Source organism: Bubalus kerabau, chromosome 5, assembly GCF_029407905.1.
Source record: "Bubalus kerabau isolate K-KA32 ecotype Philippines breed swamp buffalo chromosome 5, PCC_UOA_SB_1v2, whole genome shotgun sequence".
Classification (NCBI taxonomy): domain Eukaryota; kingdom Metazoa; phylum Chordata; class Mammalia; order Artiodactyla; family Bovidae; genus Bubalus; species Bubalus kerabau.
In genome coordinates this window covers 76,313,284-76,327,729 of record NC_073628.1, presented here as the reverse complement: position 1 = coordinate 76,327,729, position 14,446 = coordinate 76,313,284, and the positions used below count along the sequence as shown (strand labels likewise).

The following is a 14,446-nucleotide window of genomic DNA, read 5'->3' as shown; positions in this document are numbered from 1 at the left end:
TACATATGAACAAGTTCTATTCTGAGAGCATGTTTGTAAGTCCAATTTGTAAGTCCACAAAGTTAGCCTAGGTACCCAGCTAACAGTTGGCTACACTCTACCAGTTACATCGCTGCTGCTTTTACCTTTGCTTCCAGACATCCTGGGCTGGAAATAATGTGCTACTGTACCCTGTACAGTATCATACAGTAAAGCTTACAAAAGCACAACCACTTTTAGAGGATGCACAAACAGGACAATGTATACCACGCATGTGAACCAACTTATGTGGTTGGACATGCGGACACATGGTCTCATCTTTGAAAGTCTACAGCTTGGATGTTATATCATGTAGGGGACTTAACCTTACTTCTGCTTACTGAAAGGAGGAAAGAACCTAAATATTTATTGTGGACTTAGAGTGGTCTAGAGACTGGAGATCTTCGTATACTATGTCATCTGGCCCTTGTCACAATTCTCTGAGGCTGATAGTATTGCTTACTTTTTGCAGATGAATAAACTGAAGATGGTGGTGGTGGTTTAGTTGCTAAGTCTTATCTGACTCTTGTGACCCCATGGACTGTAGCCTGCCAGGCTCTTCTGTCCATGGGATTCTCCAGGCAAGAATTCTGGAGTGGGTTGCCATTTTCTTCTCCAGGAGATCTTCCCCACCCAAGGATAGAACCCGGGCCTCCTGCATTGCAGGCAGGTTCTTACCGACTGAGCTATAAGGGAAGCCCAACTGAAGACGAAAGTGAAAGTCGCTCAGTTGTGTCCGACTCTTTGCGACCCCAGGGACTATAGAGTCCATGGAATTCTCCAGGCCAGAATACTGGAGTGGGTAGCCATTCCCTTCTCCAAGGGATCTTCCCAACCCAGGGATCAAACCCAGGTCTCCTGCATTGCAGGCGGATTCTTTTACCAGCTGAGCCACCAGGGAAGCCAATTGAAGATGACAGAGGGTCAATTGTCAGAGCAAATTCGGGCATGTCTTTCAAGCTCAGGGTTTACTATCAGTATTAAGGCTATAGGTTTCTACATCAGGGTTCCTTTCCTTTCAATTCAGTCAGTTAATTTCATTGCTTTTTGGAATTTTACTTTACAGTGTCTTTTATGTACCTCAGGCTAAGTTTGCAAAAATAATTTTCATATAAGCATTTATTTCCTCAAAACATGTTTATTACATCATATGCATGATATGCCAGGCATTGTGTTACATGTTGTGGAATCAAAGTAAATATCTTCGTTGCCACATATAATTCTCCAGCATTCTGGTAAAGCCAGGCGTGTAATCGGATCATCGCTGTGAGGCGCTTGCGCAGACACTCACACCCTGGAAAGGCAATCCTGGAGAGGTTCAGGAGCATCCGTGCTTCAGGTCCACATCCGTATTGGATTACTGACTTTCTGAGGAATTCTGACAGAGCCCCCATGGACACCTCTGAACCTCAGATCTCGGCTCTTTTCCCCCTGTAATGAGCTCTACAAACTGTTCACTTCCTTTCCCAAGGAAACAACAGCCAAGAGCCAACTTTGCTGCTAGAAATCCATCTCTGTTTCCCTAGCTTTGATTCCGTATAACTTCAGGCTTCCCACTTAACTTTGCTTTAGTTAATTATTTGCACAATACAGGTAATAGCTACCCTAGGGGCCATGGTAGGGCTTAAATAATTAATGTTTATAACATCTTTGAAAATGTAGCATTGAAGCTACTAAGTAAGTGCAAATTATTATTATTATTAACGTCATTGCCATCATCATCCATCTATTTCACATGTAGCCAAGGGCAGTCTCCAAGAGGTGAATCATGGTGCTTGTCTTCAGACCTGGCTTCATCTTCTAAGCTTGACTGCTTGATCTGAGAGTCTGACCCTAATTGTAGGCAATTAGAGATAGAGAAATTGAAAAAAGTTGTCTGCCTCTGAAAAGACAAACCATTCCCTGCTTCTACTTCCTTGACTCTGTTTCAACTTCTGGTTGCTCAGGCTCTCTCCTGATCCTCACCACAATCATGTCAATGTATGTAATACATTATGTAGAAATTCTCCTTAGCAACCTGACCTGGATGCCCTGGGAGCCCTAAGATCTCATCCACTGTGTACAGCAGGGGACTGAGATCGAGGACAGTGAGTAATAGATTCAAACTGAGAATGTCAATGAGCCCATGTTTGGTTTAGCAGTTGAGGATGTACTCCTAAGCCTATTTGGAAAGAGAAAAATTAAATGAAGGCATATAAACATATTTTTGAATAAAGTTATTTAGTAGCTGATCGCTAGTTATTTGACTTATTTCAATCTGTTGTTTCAAAAAGAATGCCAATTATTATAAAAATTCAATTATTTTAAACAGTGAAAAGATTTTATTTTTACTGATTCATTTCCTTGTGTCTTTTTTATCCCCCTGGACAATTCTTAATATTCCTCATGATCAAATTCTTCCTCATTTAGGAAAATTCCCTGTATCACTCTAGCCTGTGATAAATTTCCCTTTCCTGACTATGTGATATACCTTGTCTACATCTTTTATTTAGTAATACTTGCTGCTCTCTGACAATCTTCCAATGTTTTCACTGACAACTTTTTCAGAGGTTTATATCTTTTTTTTTTTTTTTCAATTACTTTACACAGCCATTATGGGTAGTAAGAAAGAGGTGTTCATCTGTGCATCCTCTGAAATGCCTAAGTTAGATCATTAGAATTGGGACTTGATGACATTTGTTTATCTTTTCCGTCTAATTCAGTAAAGAAAACAGCTCCAAACTTTACATCCCAGAGACTATTTGACATCCCCACTGAATATTATGTCAAGGCTGTTCTACCTTTTTCCCTCCCTCCTGGGCACATGGCTAGACTAGATTTTGCAGCATCTCTTGCAATTAGATTAGGTCATGTAATTGATGTTGGTCAATGCAATATGGTAGATATGATGCCATTGCTTGAAAAGGCCTGTATGTATATTTCTCTTAGACATATCCCTCTGCTTGCCCTATTCTATTCACTAGCAGGCTGAATGGACAACACCCTAAGGACCTAGAGGAAGGCAGTGTCACAAGATGAAAAGATCCCCAAGCCACCACCTAGGGAAGAATTTCCCAGAAGACCTATGTGGCCTGGAAGACCCATGGTGGTCTGTTGCATGAGTGAGAAATAAACTTTAATTTTGATAAACCACAGATTGGGGGGATTGTTTTCTACAGAAGCCTAAGATGACTCATAAAAACAGCTGACAATCATCTCGTCCCTAATATATTCAAAATGCAACACTTGTTTTCTTTCTTCTTTATTCCCCAAAGCCAAAACTTCAGCAAGTCTTACCTAACTTCTGGAAGTGTATCTCAAAACGCATCAGATCTGACCATTTCTCTCCACTGTTCTATATCACCTCCATGATCTTACATAAAGTTCTTATTATTTCTCATCAGGATTCTATAACTGCTCCTGCTGCTTCCACTCTAACATTTTTCTTCTCTTCAATCCACTCACTACGCAGCAACCAAACTCATCTTTTTAGGACAAAACTTAAACCATATCACGCTCTTATTTAGAACCCTTCAGTAGCTTAACCATTGTACCAAAAATAAATTTCAACTCCTAATCTTGACCTGCAAGATCCTGCATGTTCTGGCCCCTGCCTAGCTCACCAACCTCATCTCACTTTCCAACTCCCTACAAAGTCTAGTCATCTGGAAATCTTTCAGTTTCCTTAGTAATCTAAATGTTTATCTCTTCCAAGATCTTCACCCATGCAGATTACCTTCTTTGAAGATTTTTTTCTCTTTGCTCCTCACACAGCCAGTTCCTTCCTACCTTTTAAATCACTGTTTAAACATCCCTTCTTTAGAGAGATTTCCTCTGATAACAATATCTACCCTCTGATATCCTTTATTGCAGTATCTTGCTTTTTTCCATGTTAGAAATTACCAGAATTTTAAATTACATGTAGCAGATATGAACCTCGGGCCACTAGTTAAGAAGTCCAAGAATCATAGCCCTATTTTCCATAAATGGATGCAATTTCCTTCTCTATTATATTTCAAGATCCCACTCCATTTGTGTATTGATTATGATATAGGTGTCAGATGCTATAACAAAGTGCCAAAAAATAGTAACTAATAAAGGACAGAAATGGAATAGACCTAACAGAAGCAGAAGATATTAAGAAGAGGATGCAAGAATACACAGAAGAACTGTACAAAAAAGATCTTCACGACCCAGATAATTATGATGATGTGATCACTGACCTAGAGCCAGACATCCTGGAATGTGAAGTCACGCGGGCCTTAGAAAGCATCACTACGAACAAAGCTAGTGGAGGTGATGGAATTCCAATGGAGCTATTTCAAATCCTAAAAGATGATGCTGTGAAAGTGCTGCACTCAATATGCCAGCAAATTTGGAAAACTCAGCAGTGGCCACAGGACTGGAAAAGGTCAATTTTCATTCCAATCCCAAAGAAAAGCAATGCCAAAGAATGCTCAAACTACCACACAATTGTACTCATCTCACATGCTAGTAAAGTAATGCTCAAAATTCTTCAAGCCAGGCTTCAGCAGTACCTGAACCGTGAACTTCCAGATATTCAAGCTGGTTTTAGAAAAGGCAGAGGAACCAGAGATCAAACTGCCAACATGCATTGGATCATTGAAAAAGCAAGAGAGTTCCAGAAAAACATCTATTTCTGCTTTATTGACTATGCCAAAGCCTTTGACTGTGTGGATCACAATAAACTGAGGAAAATTCTGAAAGAGATGGGAATAGCAGACCACCTGACCTGCCTCTTGAGAAACCTATATGCAGGTCAGGAAGCAACAGTTAGAACTGGACATGGAACAACAGACTGGTTCCAAATAAGAAAAGGAGTACATCAAGGCTGTATATTGTCACCCTGCTTTTTAACTTCTATGCAGAGTACATCATGAGAAATGCTGGGTTGGAAGAAGCACAAGCTGGAATCAAGATTGCCGGGAGAAATATCAATAACCTCAGATATGCAGATGACACCACCCTTATGGCAGAAAGTGAAGAGGAACAAAAAAGCCTCTTGATGAAAGTGAAAGAGGAGAGTGAAAAAGTTGGCTTAAAGCTCAACATTCAGAAAATAAAGATCATGGCATCTGGCCCCATCACTTCATGGGAAATAGATGGGGAAACAGTATCAGACTTTATTTTTGGGGGCTCCAAAATCACTACAGATGGTGACTGCAGCCATGAAATTAAAAGACGCTTACTCCTTGGAAGGAAAGTTATAACCAACCTAGATAACATATTCAAAAGCAGAGACATTACCTTTCCAACAAAGGTCTGTCTAGTCAAGGCTATGGTTTTTCCAGTGGTCATGTATGGATGTGAGAGTTGGGCTGTGAAGAAAGCTGAGTGCCAAATAATTGATGCTTTTGAACTGTGGTGTTGGAGAAGACTCTTGAGAGTCCTTTGGACTGCAAGGAGATCCACCCAGTCCATTCTAAAGGAGATCAGCCCTGGGTGTTCTTTGGAAGGAATGATGCTAAAGCTGAAACTCTAGTACTTTGGCCACCTCATGGGAAGAGTTGACTCATTGGAAAAGACCCTGATGCTGGGAGGGATTGGGGGCAGGAGGAAAAGGGGACGACAGAGGATGAGATGGCTGGATGGCATCACCAACTTAATGGACATGAGTTTGAGTGAACTCCGGGAGATGGTGATTGACAGGGAGGCCTGGCGTGCAGTGATTCATGGGGTTGCAAAGAGTCGGACACGACTGAGTGACTAAACTGAACTGATAGCTTTGTTAAAGTTCGTGACTCTCGTGTATTAGAGTTTTTTTCTCTCCCCTGTTATAGTCTGGGAATAAGCAAACCAGGGCTGAAAAGGCCATTTTGAAATGTCAGTGGTCCAAGCTCTTTTTGGATTGTCACTCTGCCTTCCTCATTCTGAGACTTCTGCATACATGTACAAGATACAAGACAAACTGACTATAATTTGGGGGTGGTACCTAAGAAGAGTGCGTGGTTCAGGAAGAAGCTAGGGGTAAAGCAGCTCTGGGGTACAACTCCTGTGGCCCGTGAATGCTCTCACATCAGCAAGGTCTTTGAAGATTTCTAAAGGAGGTGACATTTTAGGAGAAGATAGACATTTTGGTAAAAGAGGTGGAAAAGGATGAAGAAAAGGAAAGCTTAAGTGTTCCAAAATCCATACTTTTGTTTTTCTCCCTCCTGGTCTGCATATATAGTAAAAATGCTAAAAATGCTATAATAATAAGTACAGGTAATATATTAAGAAACTATATGAATATAGTAATCAGTAATATGTACAAAATAGTAGAAAAAAAAAAAAAGTACTGACTACAACAGAAATGAAATTAAATGTGATTACAAACTGTTACAGAGTCCAAGCTAGTCCTGCCTGCTGTACAACAGGCCAATAAATTGAATGACAAGTTGTTGGGGTAAGAAATAGCAACTTTATTTGTAAAGACAGAAGACTGAGAAAATGGTGGACCAGTGTCCCAAAGAACCATCTTCCCTGTGTTAGAATTCAGATTTCTTTTATACTAAAAGAGGAGGAAATAAGGTCAGACATTTCCTGGTTCCAGTCAGCCTCCAGAGGAGATGGGTTAATTTATTCCTTGCTGCAGTCATTCATAGGTGGACCTAGTCACGATGTTTCCTGTGAGCTAAACAAAAGTATTTTAGCTTAATGCTCACCACCTGGGGGGAAGGGTTTCCAGAGATGGGTCATGATCTATAATTTAAGCTTATAGGCAACATCACTTTAGTGATCAACTTGTAATAAAATGCAAAGTTTCTTTCCTATTGTGGAATGATGAGAAAATCAGGAATATTTGTAGAATATGGAAAGAATCATTTGACAGAAAGTATGATTCTGAGCAACAAAGAATAACAGCCTGGAAAAAGGGCTGGACCTAAGAAATCAACAATTCTTCTGCCAAAGACAAACAAGGATTGTGGCTGAAAGTCAGGTTTCCTGTATCTGGCTAGAAGATTAGCATCAAAGTCACAGATCTAATATTAATTGAAGGAAAGGCTGGCAGTTTGAGCATTTAAAGTCTTTGGTGAAAGTGCTGTGGTGGAAGCTTTCATCACAAAAGGTTACATAAATTCAAAGAGGATGAATTTGAATCCATACCAATGGCAAGATACCACTTTTCTCAAGGGGTTCTGTATTTGTTTTCTGTGCTGTAATATCTCTACTTAGCCACAAGGAGCTCTCCATCCCCATCACTGGCGACCAGTCTCTTTCTGTCTACAGCAGTGGTGAGATAGCCATCTTTCCCTTGGTTAAGAGAAATCCATAGTTTGTTGTATTTGCCAAGACCAAAAATGTCGGGAAGCCAGATTAGCAGAACGGCTGCCATTGACATCTTTCACATCAACCACATCTCAAGAGCCAGGATGTCTCTCTGTTGGTGATCATATCAGTTATTACCAGGTCAGCACCATCAATCACCAAAATCAGGTTACCAAACTTTGGACCTGGATGAAACTGGTGTTCTTACCAGTCTCTGCATCAATCTGAATGGTGTCTGTTACTTGCTTTGATGAAAGGATCCAGATAGCTGGTGGTGTAAGCATCATGGATCGTCCTTTTAGTGCCCACTCTGCACAACTTGTATGTGGCTTCTCGGACATAATACAATGAATAGCAGAGATTTTGGTGGCATGGATCACAGAGAAATTCTCTCTGGTTTTGTCAGTGCTGATAACATTCATAAAAAAACCAGAAGGGTAGGTTATATCAATTTGGACCTGGCCATCAATCTATTACTCTTTCTTTTCCCTCCTAGCATGGTTAATTATATATATATATATATATATATATATATATATGTGTGTGTGTGTGTGTCTGTGTGTGCGTGCGCATGCGTGAGTGTGTGTAGGTTTTCCAAGGTGGTGCTTCTGGTAAAGAATCTGTCTGCCAGTGCAGGAAATGCAAGAGACTAGGGTTCAGTCCCTGGGTTGGGAAGATTCCCTTGGGGAGGAAATAGCACCCCCACTCCAGTATTCTTGCTTGGAAAATCCCATGGATAGAGGAGCCTGGTGTTCTACAGTCCATAGGGTTGCAAAGAGTTAGACATAACTGAGTGTATGATATGTATATATATGTGTGTGTGTGTGTGTGTATATATATGTATATTATATGTGTGTGTACGTGTGTGCTTGTGTATATCTCACAAACTAGAAGCTGTCACTTACTAAGCAGATGTGATATGTCAACTTAGATTTAACAAAAGAATTTTAATGTTCAGATTAAATCCATGTGGTAAATTTGAATTTTGTTGCTTTTTAGTATCTAAATAAAGCTTTCAACTTTAACTTGGCTTTATTGTAATAAAAATGTATGCATGTAGAGAGCCTATACTTAGTTTATACTTAGTACAGTATGCTTCACATATGGGTATTCCCAAACTTTCTCCTGTCCCCAGGCCCCAAAGGGAAAGCTATTTGCTCACTTAGCCATCTTCTGTTCCCTACTCTACCCCTCTACTCCAGAGAAGGGTCTGCTCCTGAGCAGATAATGGAAAAGACAACACCATGGTGATGAAGCTTCCCTGGTAGCTCAACTGGTAAAGAATCCACCTGCAATGTAGGAGACCCCCGTTCAATTCCTGAGTTGGGAAAATCCCCTGGAGAAGGGATAGGTTACCCACTTCAGTATTCTTGGGCTTCCCTTGTGGCTCAGCTGGTAAAGAATCCACTTGCAATGCAGGAGCCTCCGGTTTGATTCCTCAGTTGGGAAGCTCCCCTAGAGAAGGGATAGGCTACCCACTCTAGTATAAACCCAGTGGACTTGGCCCATCAATCATATTGAACAATTGCATGCATATCTGAGTTATTTTATCTCCTGTTAGAGAATACTGCAGTCTGTTCCTTGAGAAAATTTTGAAGGGAAGGCATTCTCTCAGCCTGGGGCCACTGGTTGATGGACAAGAGCAAGTCCATTGGTCAGTTTGTCCAGCATCCAATACCTTGGGATTGCTACCAATTTCAGTACCCTTTGGAACCATAAACTATTGCTCTTAGGTACAGAATGAACATGAGAAGTTGTATACAAGCTTTGGATAAATCAACAGAGAAGAAATGATCTACCTAATGATTTCCAAAATAGACAAAAACTCCATTTTAGTAAAAGTTACACAGTAGATGATACGTCAGCACGGAGGAAAGTACAGCGGATTTAAAAGCTTTGAAGTGTTGATGTTCCTCACAGAAGAGCCTAAAGCAATGTTATTCTCTTTGGACTTAAGGACAATGGGAGCCTCTCTTGTTGGACAGAGGAGCTTCTTTAGTTTGATATGACCAGAGCATCAAGCATTTATGATGAGAGCCAAGGGAGGAGGCTAAGAGTTAGTGAGGAAGCCCAGCCAGTAGTGAACAATATTCGATCCTGAGTAGCCATACAATTTTTGCTAAATCTCAGGATGATGGTTTGTGTGAATGGAATAGCCACTAAGTATCTTTCACTCAGCATTTATTTGTAATCTCTTGAACTTCCGTTTTAAGTTTTCTCCATTATTCCCATGCTTTATGCTCTAAAAAAAAGAAAAAAGTATATTTTGTCAGAGGAAGGACTTTATTTTCCTTCCAATAAAAAGAAAAGTCTTGAGCCTTTGAGTCCAGTTTCATAAATGGTAAAGTATAAAATAATATGTTAACATGCGTCTAGCTTTAGCTTTTTAAATGTACAAAGACCAAATTGCTAATTAAAAGTTCCTAAGCATGCAAAACTTAAACACCAAGATTATTAGTTTATTAATAGAATAAACCTTCTAGTAATTTTCAGATCTCAAAGTCATTTATTACCTTCTACCACAAAAGACTAAATATAGAATTTCCTTACTTCTCTAGGAAAAAGGGGATAAATGTTTCAGACCACACATGAAGAATAGTTTTGCTGTGGTTTTTAGGTATATTCCCACATTTAACGAGAGAAACAGAAAGCAATTTAAGAAAATTTTCCATGTGTGTCCAAAATGGAAGACACATCATCCTCTTCACAAAAGAGCCAGCAGTTACTGTTGTCTGCAAAGGGCAGTTAATTCATATCCATGTGCACAGGGGTTCGTGGGTGTCCAGGAATACAAACACACATTCAGTGAGCTTCCCAGAAGTTTTATGATGTTTTCATTTGTGCAGTTTTTCAAATGCAATATATTCTCCTAGGAAGAAGTACTTTCCCCATGGCTTCTGCATACACATGGGATCAAGGCAGCCATTTGATCCCTCACCAGTAAAGAATCTGCCATAAATGCAGAAGATCTGGGTTCGATCCCTGGGTTGGGAAGATCCTCTGAAGAAAGAAATGGCTACCCATTCCAGTATTCTTGCCTAGGATGCACCACGGACAGAAGAGCCTGGTGGGCTACAGTCTATGGGCTCACCAAGAGACAGACACAACTGAGCAACTTTCAAAGGACACACACACACACACACACACACATGACCCAACAGCACAAGTGCATAAAATTATATGAATTTTCCAGCACTGTATGGAAAATTAGAAAAAACTCTGATGTAGTTATTACATCTGCATTTTCTGCAAATGTAATTCACCAAGTGGGACATATTATATCTAGGAAGGATTGGCTATGTCTAGAGAGAGCTAGGTAGTTATTTCTTTTAAAAAATTGTATTTGGCTATGCCAGGTCTTAATTGTGGCATGCAGGATCTGGTTCCCTGACCAGGGATTGAACCTGGACCCACTGCATTGGGAGCGTGGAGTCTTACCACTGGACCACCAGGGAAGTCCCCAGGCAGTTATTTCTTATGGGTGGTTATCAGTTCTCTCTCTCTTTTTTGAAAAAAAATGCAGATTATTTTAAGGCCCACTAGATTTACGTATTTTGACTGACTTCAATTGTTGCTTCCAAAACAATTCACTTTTTCGAGGGGGATAAGAGTTTCAATTTCCTCAACCCCTTTTCCATTCTACCCCACTCCGCTATTACCACCAGTAATGAATGAAGCCAGACAGTGCAAATGTTTTGAGAATGTTCTGAATTTGACAAGGGAAAGTAAAATATTGCATGATTATGTATCGCAAATGAGGTTTTGATTGTAGCCACACAACTCAAAGATAAAATGATTTGTTCTAGTTTCATTCTTAGCCTCTTATTGGCTTTGCTCTCCAAGGCACCAATAAGAGAGTGAAAAGAATAGCTTTCCAGGAGGATTTTTCTAAGAATTTCAACCAAAGATCCAAAAGATAATAGCAGAAATCAGATTCAAAAGAAACAAATAAGGGAACAATGGTAAAATGTGCAGAAAAACAATTGAGGACTGTGGTCATCTACCAGCTACATCAGAGATTGGATAGGAAGCCAAGAAGTAGCCAGCATGGTACCAGGGAGCAAACGAATGTTTTCCAAACAGGTGTCATTCATTGGGTGTTTTTAGGAAGCTCTAGGATTGATTGAGATGGTTTCGGCATTAGGTCATTTTTCCACGAAATAGTTCTAGCAACTTTCAAGATGTGAGAGATGATGTATTATTTTTGTATAGAAGCAAACTCTGATTTATTAGGGAGAGTATAGATTAGGAAAGTGACCACCCATGCTTTCTTTTTTATCTTCTTTTCCAGATGTTTTTTTGTGTGTTTGTATTCTGTTGTTGTGATGAACTTGAGTATAATTTTGCAAAATTTTGCCTCCATGATAACATACAAGCAGAGCTGGCTGGACTTTCCCAGAAATGGGGGTGCTAAGTAAAGTAACAAGGGCAGAGTCAGGGACTAATATTTATATAAACCCTAAAGCACCTTTAAGACTTTAAATGTCAAATCTGCATCAAAATCTAGTTAGAAGGAAGAGTCATTGTCAGTAAATAGTAATTCATTGAATTCTATCTAGGAGAGTGTTTTTGTTTTTTCTGGGTCTTTTCTGCTTATTATTATAGAATTTTTTTTTAATTTTGTTGAATTATAGTTGGTTTACAATGTTGTGTTAATTTCTGCTCTACAGCAAAGTGACTCAGATACACACACACACACACACACATATCTTTTTTGTATTCTTTTCCATTCTGGTTTATTACAGGATATTAAATATAGTTCCCAGTGCTAGTAGAGAAAGTTTTAATTTTTATTCTATAAGGCAGAGAGTTAAACAGTCAGGGACATCTTAAATAAGTTCAAGTAAGGCTGAGATGGAACTAAATTTGGTCAGTTTAATTTTTGGCTGCTCTTCAATTTAGTTTAAACCACAGTTATCACTGATCCGTTCAGTTGCATAATTCATTCTACTTAAGAATGTTCGTCTCTCCCATGCCACACAAGTAGAGCTGGCTGGACTTTCCCAGAAATGCGGGTGCTAAGTAAAGTAACATGGGCAGAGTCAGGGGCTAAGATAACACATCTCTACCGTGAAATATGCCACAAGAACAAAGGTGGAGACCATTTGATCCGTTTCTTGGAATCATTCTTCTTAAAATGTAATTAGCATATGATTTTATTGACTGTACTTGAGATTAAAACCGAAGATATATATTCTCCTATATGAAAAAAAAAAAAAAGTGTTTCTTATTTTGGTAAACTTGATAATGTGTCCCTAATGTTCTAGAAAGAACTCTGGAATCCTGGTGCCTGGAAATGAGAAAAATACCTAAGCTCTAAATTTCACAGGGTAGAAGAGATCAGTTTCATTTTAAATTCTTCTTCAATTTAGTTGACAGCACCAGGGTATCATTTGACTTGCATGTTTTCAGCATATATTTGGAGGTTACTAGGCTAAATGAGGTGAAGGAGGAGTTTATGTTAAAATATCCTTGCCCTTGAGCAATGTATAAACATGTGTATTCTTAGACGCTTTGTTAACATAGGACAATGTGCTGATACATTTGTAACTCACCTAAATATTCCAGCAAACAAGATGTCACAAAGATATGGTATCCTCATGGCACAAAAATGTAGACATTTATGATGTGTTGTTTTATGTTTTCAGTAAATTGTTTCATAATAATGGCTGTGTGTGGGAAGCTGTGGTGAATTAGCATTGAACCAAGGGTGAGACTTTTTCCTATTCCTCCCTTCCACGTAAGCTAATTTCACCTTGCTACCCAGGCTGGTCTGCAAGGTCTATTCCCACAAGAGCTTTCCCTTCACGAATTCACATTTACCATATAAGATTTTAAATTTCAAAAATCACCTGAAACATGCTGTTTCACTTCTGTGTCCTGCCCAAGTGCCTGCCACATAGTTAACCCAATAAATAGTTATAGAAAGAAGAGAGGAAAGAGGAAAGGATGAAAGGAAGAGAGGGAGGGAGGGTTCTATGCTCTGTGTACATTGTAGTCACACTGGATAGTGTAGTAAGTGTGGTGTGGTGTGTATAGCTCAAACAGTCATAGGTCTCTCCCTGTGTTGTTGGTTGACATGTCCTGTTCTGATGTTGACTAGAACAAACCACGTGTAACTAGCAAGCTGGTCACCATTTTATTTTTAATTTTATTTTATTTTTAATTAATTTTCATTGGCATACAGTTAATTTGCAACATTGTGTTAGTTTTGCTGTCAAAGTGAATCAGTTATACATATACATGTATCTACTCTTTTTAAGATTCTTTTCCCATATAGGTTATTACAGAGTATTAAGTAGAGTTCCCTGCAGCAACCTTATTTTTAGAGAGTAATCACAAAATGGGGAGAGATTTAGGCCAGTCACCATTTTAAAGATTTGATCTCAACAAATATCTACCTGTCTGATTCACTGTTCCATGCTCTGTAAAATTTGGTGTTCAGAGCATTTGAGTTACTACATCAGGCCCTTTAAAAAATTTTTTAAATAATTTTCCTGTAAAAGGAATTTATCTTTTTTGACTATTGAACACTAGGTAAATGTGTAATTCCAGAGTTTGGGGACTCCTGGATTCAGTGAGAATGATACTTATGTTGTATTTCTATGACATAGATGCACATAGAAGTGGTCCCGCTGATTGGAAGGAAATAAAGGAAAGAATCTAGTTATGAAAAAACTAGATGATTGAGGAGGGAAGGAATCTAAGACATGAGCTCTCACTATCTACTCTCCTGCTGCACCTGTTGTCTGACTACAGGGAACCTGCCCATCTTATTCCCACCACAGGAAGCCCATCTACATTTCTGGTGGCTGACAAGATAAGCAAGAACTCAGGGCACTGTGGGTTATGTACTATGTAAGCGTGAGCTCTCTACTCACCGTAGAAGTTTTGGTTGGTTCAGGCTCTATTCGCAATATTGCCAGGGAAGATCAGCTGACCATCTACTGAGTGGTCCCTTAGGGCAGCATTTCCAGTAGTGAATTCTCCTTTGTTAGGCAACTGGTCCTCAAACTTTTAATATCAGTAGTTATCTTGCTAATGTTTCATAATTTAGTGAACTTATGGGATAGGCACCCATGCTCACAAAACTTCCAAGATGTTTTGTACACCTGAACCTAACACAACATTGTAAATCAGCTCTATTTCAATAAAAAAGTACAAACTTCCAGATACAAAA

The 14,446-nt window shown here is 39.3% G+C and overlaps 1 non-coding gene and 1 pseudogene across 1 annotated transcript; both read right to left on the bottom strand.

Annotated features, from left to right (window-relative positions):
* Nucleotides 1-7,165: 7,165 nt before the first annotated feature.
* On the bottom strand, nucleotides 7,166-12,868 carry LOC129654251 (40S ribosomal protein S4-like; annotated as a pseudogene).
* Nucleotides 10,650-10,721, bottom strand: TRNAW-CCA (transfer RNA tryptophan (anticodon CCA)). The gene has a single exon. It is a non-coding gene; the product is annotated as a tRNA-Trp (tRNA).
* Nucleotides 12,869-14,446: the final 1,578 nt, after the last annotated feature.